The following is a 6,626-nucleotide window of genomic DNA, read 5'->3' as shown; positions in this document are numbered from 1 at the left end:
AGAAATACGAGAATGAGAGATAGAAATAAGTTTAGTGAAGACAATGAAATCAGGTAAAACAACAGAGAATGAAGCAGAGAGAGGCAGGGCTCAGGACACAGGGCTTGCTAAGGCTATGCAATGGATTTCATTCTCTCTCCTAAGAACATCAGGAAGCAATTTTATACTTTTTTTTTCTGGGAGAAATTAGATTGAAATTCAAGTACTTAGTGCAGCATGCCAAACAGTTACCGCTCAATATATTTATCTATTATATCAAAGAGGACAATATTAACTCATCCAGGATAAATCAAAGCCTTCTCATTTATAAATGAAATTCCATTTCAGCAAAATTCAAGGGCTTTTTGCTTAGGTATTTTATTTATTCCATTTTTAGTATCTTTTTAAAAAATCTGGTTTTGTTTGTTTTTTATGGGGGACGGTTTGGCCACACCACTTGGCTTGCGGGATCCTAGTTCCCCAACCAGGGATCAAATCCAGGCCCTTGGCAGTGAAAGTGCTGAGTCCTAACCACTGGTCTGCCAGGAAGGGAATTCCCTAAAAAATCTGGTCACAAAGTTTTGCATGAAAAACAAATGTGATCAATCTTTGTCAAAAGTTAAATTAAAATATTGATATATATATATATATATATGTGTGTGTGTCTACAGATGTGTGTATATACATTTATATATGTCTATGTATGTGTATGTACGTGTGTGTGTGAAAGAAAACAATTTTCCTTAAAATAAAATTATAGGCAATTTTTTTTAAGTTCATGAGCGTAAACTGCTGGATTTTGGCTTTGACTTAGGGCTCAGCTAAAATCAGGCCCAGGTCTTAACTTTGGGGACTGGAAAGGTCAGCAAAAAGTTTGGAGTGAGACCCCAAGGAAGCCAGCCTTGAATCACCATTCAGGGAAAGAAAGTTCTCATGACAGCCCTACTCCAAGTTTCCTTGCTTCTCCTCTGTGTTCTGCAACTCACCCCTCTGCCCTAACTATCATAATCTGGACTCTCTTCCGGAGTTAATACTGTCTGGGGAAAAGAAAACATCAAGTGTCTCTCAGGCATCAATATTTCTCCAAGACTGCTCTGAAGTCATTAATTACTGACTTTCAGTCTGCCAAGTGCCTTCTAATACCTTTAATTTATCATCCCCAAAGTCCCCTGCTCGGGGAGGGGTAATATCATCATCCACAGAACTGACAGCCAGACTGAGATAATTGGCCCATCGTCTATCAGCCTGTCACTGAGGACAAGAAGGAGAGACAGAGAGAGAGACAGAGAGAGAGCGCTGACCATGCTTCTGTGGACACTGTTTTAATTCCTCAGGCTCCTGGCTGCTCCTCCTACTTTTACCACTATTTACAGATGAAAGAAAAGATGCTCAGCCTGGAAGTATCAGCCTAGGGAGTATCTTCTAACCCACGTCCCAAGAGGGCACCATAACACCCTAAAGTCTGCTAGAATCTGGGAGGGATAAATTAGGAATTTGGGATTAACAGATACACACTACTATATATAAAATAAACAAGGACCTACCGTATAGCGCAGGGAACTATATTCAATATCTTGTGATAACCTATAATGGAAAAGAATCTGAAAAAGGATAGATATAACTGAATCACTTTGTTGCACACCTGAAACATTGTAAATCAACTATACTTTAATAAATAACAATAACGTAGAATTTAAAAGTTTGCTGGAATCTGTCCCATGGATGGGGGGAGCTTGGAAGAAGGAAGGAAGAAAGGAGGAAACTCAAGGTGTCAGTTTCATGGGTCACATTTCTCAAGGCCTCTGGGTGAGCTTTTCAGCCCTAACTTCTATAAAACACAAGTATTTGTCTCTTTAAGGAAAACCTAACCCTGCCAAGAGGTTAGCAAAGCTTCCGAATGAAGAGACTTCCTTGATGTCCCAACTCAGGATGGGGTGTGTGCCCACCAGCGTTGATCACTTTTTATATCCATGTGCTCATCTGTCTGTGTTCCTGCACCCCCCCAACCCCCAACCCTGACTGTCAGCTCCCTGAAGACAAGGACTCTATCGGCCTTGCCTGGCATGGAGTAGCTGTTCCATAAATATCTGTGGAACTGAACTGAATTTACATATTCTCCTTATCACATCAACCAAGTAGAGTATGCTCTTTTTTTGCCAGCATTTCGAAAGTTTCTGGGGATGTTTCCAAATAATTAAAGTTGCTCCCATTAGGCCTCAAAACTTGTTATCCTAACACTGTCTAAAATGCTTTGAGTATTTCCTTGATTGTTAACAAAATACAGCAAACGTGAACGTAACCTTTCCTTGATGCCCTGGGTGCATCCATCGGCTTGTGAGTTTGGCTGCTCTAAGAGAGATTTAAAACAGCTTCAATAAGAGAGCTAGTTTCTCTCGCATGTAACAATGCAGCAATGAACAGTCCGGGGCACCCGTGGTGACTCCACAGAGTTGGAGACCCAAACTCTTTACATCTTTTGCTATAATCCCTGGGTGTTTCCCTGTCCCCTGAGACCGCATCCCAGCCCATGGAGAGGAAAGGCAGAAGGGCAGAGCTTCTATGACCTGGTACATCTCACTTCTGCTCCTGGTCCAAGGGCTACACGGCCACACCTAGCAGCATAAGACCCAGCAGCATGGTCCATGGAGAAGCTGAGGGTTCTATTACTAAGATAGAGAAGGGGAAATTGAATAGCAGGGACAGCTTAGAGTGTCTGCCACAGTCATCTTTATAAATTGAATCATGCTACTCTACTGTGTTTGGTGGTTCCTGCAAGGACAGCTGAAATGTGCAGGACTGACTCCTAGTAAGGACCAGACCGCTTGAGGTTACTGGTTCTCTGTGCCTCAGTCACCACCAGCCCACCAGTCTGCCTCCTGAGGTTATGCATGTGCTTGCTTCTAGTGGCCCCACTCCCTAATCTGCAGAGAATTAGAAAGCCAAATCCAAATATCAGAGCTTTTTAGAATTATATGTGCTAAACACACACACACACACACACACACACACACACACACACACTCAGATGGGAGGTGAGTAGAGGTGGTTACTAAGCTAGGCCCTGGAGCCTGGTTGCGTGGGTTCAAATTCCTGCTCTACCACTCACTGTCTGTGTGACCTTAACCAAGTCACTTAACCTCTCTCAGTTTCTTCATCTGTAAAATGGGAATACTAATAGTTACTTATTTCGCTGGGTTGTTATGAGGATTAAATAAGTTACTACATAGAAAGCATGTTACCTGGCACACAGTAAATGCCCAGTAAGGGAGAGCTACCATTATTAATATAAAATAAGTTACTGATTCCACAGACCAAGTGAGTGTGGCAAAGACCCTCCTTTGAATTGAGCCTTTTGAGCTTTATGGCAGCACCTTCACTGCTCAGAGGCTCTCTTCTCTCACTCCCAGGCTCCGGCCTGTGTCCCAGATGGCTAAAGCCGCTGGAAGCCAGACGACCAGAGAAATGGAGTGTCGGTGTGAATTGGAATCAGCTTGAATTTTGATATGTTTTATCTCACTCACATCCTGCATGCATTTTTAATGGCCTCTCAAAGACGAGGGAAGTAAGCTGATAGCAAGTGCAAATTGCATTAATGTTGGGATTCCTAATTCTGTGTTTACTTTTCCACTCTCCAGACATCCTTACAGACAGACAGTGGCCCCATTTCAGGAAGGGATAATGGAAATCTGTGTTAATTTATTAAATACTTATTGCGGAAAGGGCTTCTCATCATATGTCTCTAGACCAAAGCCAGAGTGACTATCTCCATCCCTAAAAGCCCAAACGACTTTTGGGCTTTTAGGGATGGAGACAGAAGGAAGAAGGAAGCTGCAGGGAATTCTGATGCTCTCACGAGTAAGCTGATTTGATTCCCAGGAGGCAGAGCCATCACAGGATGCCGGCCTCTGCAGCATGTGTTCTAGAAGCCAACACACTTCTGCATCTCCAAATCGCACATATAGGCACGGGTCTGCCCATATACCTTTGCTAAAGGGTAAGGGGGTGATGACAAACTTACCTGTAGAATACACGCACAAAGTACAAAACAAAGCAAAGAGGGGAGTTTCCTGGTGATCTAGTGTCTAGGACTCAGTGCTTTCACTGCCAAGGCCTCTGTTCAATCCCTGGTCGGGGAACTGAGATGCTGCAAGCCATGTGGCATGGCCAAAATAAAAAAATAAAAATAAAAATAAATAAAAAAGCAAAGAGAAGTAAAACCAATATCAAAATAATGCACCTTGATGGCAGAGCCATGTGCACAATACTTAGTAAAGACACAGAGTCCCTGATTCTCACAGTGTAGTGCTGGTCTTTGTAACTGAAATTCTGATTAATCAGGGAAGGCCAAAGCCTTAACATTTCCCATTTTGATGTGTTCCAAGGCACTGGAGAGCACTGTCTCATGTTATCCTATATCCTCTCTTTTTACATTTTATTTATTCATTTTTCAATAGGAAATGCATTTATATAGCTTGCAAAATCAAAAACTCTAAAAAAGTATACAAGAAAAGCCTCCCTCCCACTGCATCCCTGGTTGGGACAGACCCCACCTCCATCCACTCCTGGCAGAAACCACCGTTCTTCCTTACGTATATCCCTTCCAGAGCACTACAAGCAAATATGGATGTGTGGGTTTTTTCCATCCTTTGTACACAGTAGTAGCATACAATCACACTGTTCTTTTCACTTTTGGAGATGTTTTCATAGCATTACATACAGGATTTCTTTAGTCCAGACTCTCTCAAGGAAGGAAAAAACACTCCACAGGAACCACTGCCCTTGGTCAACTCTGATAGGAGAATGAAGTATAATTGACTTACAATATTGTGTTAGTTTCAGGTATACAGCAAAGTGATTCAGTTATACATATATTTTTTCAGATTATTTTCCATTATAGATTATTATAAGATATTGAATAGAGTTCCCTGTGCTATACAGTAAATCCTTGTTGCTTATCTATTTTAGGTATAAGTTTGTTAATCCCATACTCCTAACTTATCCCTCCCCCCGTTTCTCCTTTGGTAACCACAAGTTTGTTTTCTATATCTGTGAGTCTGTTTCTGTTTTGTATATAGACTAATTTGTATTATTTTTTGGATTCCACATATAAGTGGTATCATATAATACTTGTCTTTCTCTATCTGACTTACTTGACCAAGTACAGTAATCTCTAGGTCCAACCATGTTGCTGCAAATGGCAATGCTTCATTCTTTTTTATGGCTGAGGAATATTCCATTGTCTACATACCACATCTTTTAAAGATAAAAACTCTAATTCAAAAAGATACATGCACCCCAATGTTCATAGCAGCAGTATTTACAATAGCCAAGACATGGAAGCAACCCAAGTGCCCATCAACAGATGATTGGCTTGAGAATGGATTCTTAATTGTGCAGCCCCTGGGAAAGCTACCCAGACACTTCCCCCAGTGAGCACTGTTGGCTAGTCAAGCGCACTGCTGAGCCACAGGGCTGGGCTCCTTGACACACTCTCCATATGTCTTACCTGCCCTTCCCTCCCCTCACAGCACCAAATCATCTCAGGCCCATGACACAACCCCATCACTCACAACCACGCTTAAATGAAACTACTTAATCTTCAGCTTTTTTACAATACACATGCTCTTCTTCTGAAATTAGAAAAGTGTGTAATAAATACTACTTTAAAAAAAATCAGTATCTAAATGATGGTGCTCTGTTATACATGGTCTGCAAGTTTTGAGTCCTTTCCCCCACTGTCTAAAATGAATACCTCTAAATTCATCCTATTTCTGATGCATTTCACAACCAGTTGCAAATATCAGAATGCTTTACCCCTAGACAGTTCCGCATGCTTATCATCAACTAGATTCAATATTGCTTTAGTTTTTTTTAAATTATACACCATAAAATGTTTTTAATTGAAGTATAGTTGATTTACAATGTTGTGTTAATTTCTGCTATACAGCAAGGTGATTCAATTATACATATACATACTCTTTTTCATATTCTTTTCCATTATGGTTTACTCCAGGATATTGAATATAGTTCCCTGTGCTATACAGTAGGACCTTGTTGTTTATCCATTCTACATATACTAGTTTGCATCTGCTAATCCCAAACTCCCAATCTATCCTTCCCCCACTCCCCTCCCCCTTGGCAACCACAAGTCTGTTTTCTATGTCTGTGAGTCTGTTTCTGTTCACCATGAAATGTTTTGACATGAGTTTTGACAAACACCTACAATACCTCGGTTAGCCGAGGTAGTGATGTTGTACACTTTTCTATTTGCCAATCAGGTAAAGAATGCTCTGCTAGGGGCTGCAGCTGAGATGATGAGAGAAGATCCCATCAGATTCAACCTTAGTGGTAAGTAGAGTCTTGCTTTAGCTGAAACCAAAAATGCATTTGTAGGAACAGAATGCACAAAAAAATGCCACTCTCCAAGGTATCAAAAATGGTTCCAGGACTTCCCTGGTGGCACAGTGGTTAAGAATCCGCCTGCCAGGGCTTCCCTGGTGGTGCAGTGGTTGAGAACCTGCCTGCCAATGCAGGGGACATAGGTTCGATCCCTGGTCCAGGAAGATCCCACATGCCGCGGAGCAACTAAGCCCGTGCACCACAATTACTGAGCCTGTGCTCTAGAGCCAGCGAGCCACAACTACTGA

This window comes from Lipotes vexillifer, unplaced genomic scaffold (assembly GCF_000442215.2).
Source record: "Lipotes vexillifer unplaced genomic scaffold, Lipotes_vexillifer_v1.1 scaffold4, whole genome shotgun sequence".
Classification (NCBI taxonomy): Eukaryota; Metazoa; Chordata; class Mammalia; order Artiodactyla; family Lipotidae; genus Lipotes; species Lipotes vexillifer.
This window is presented reverse-complemented; position numbering follows the sequence as displayed.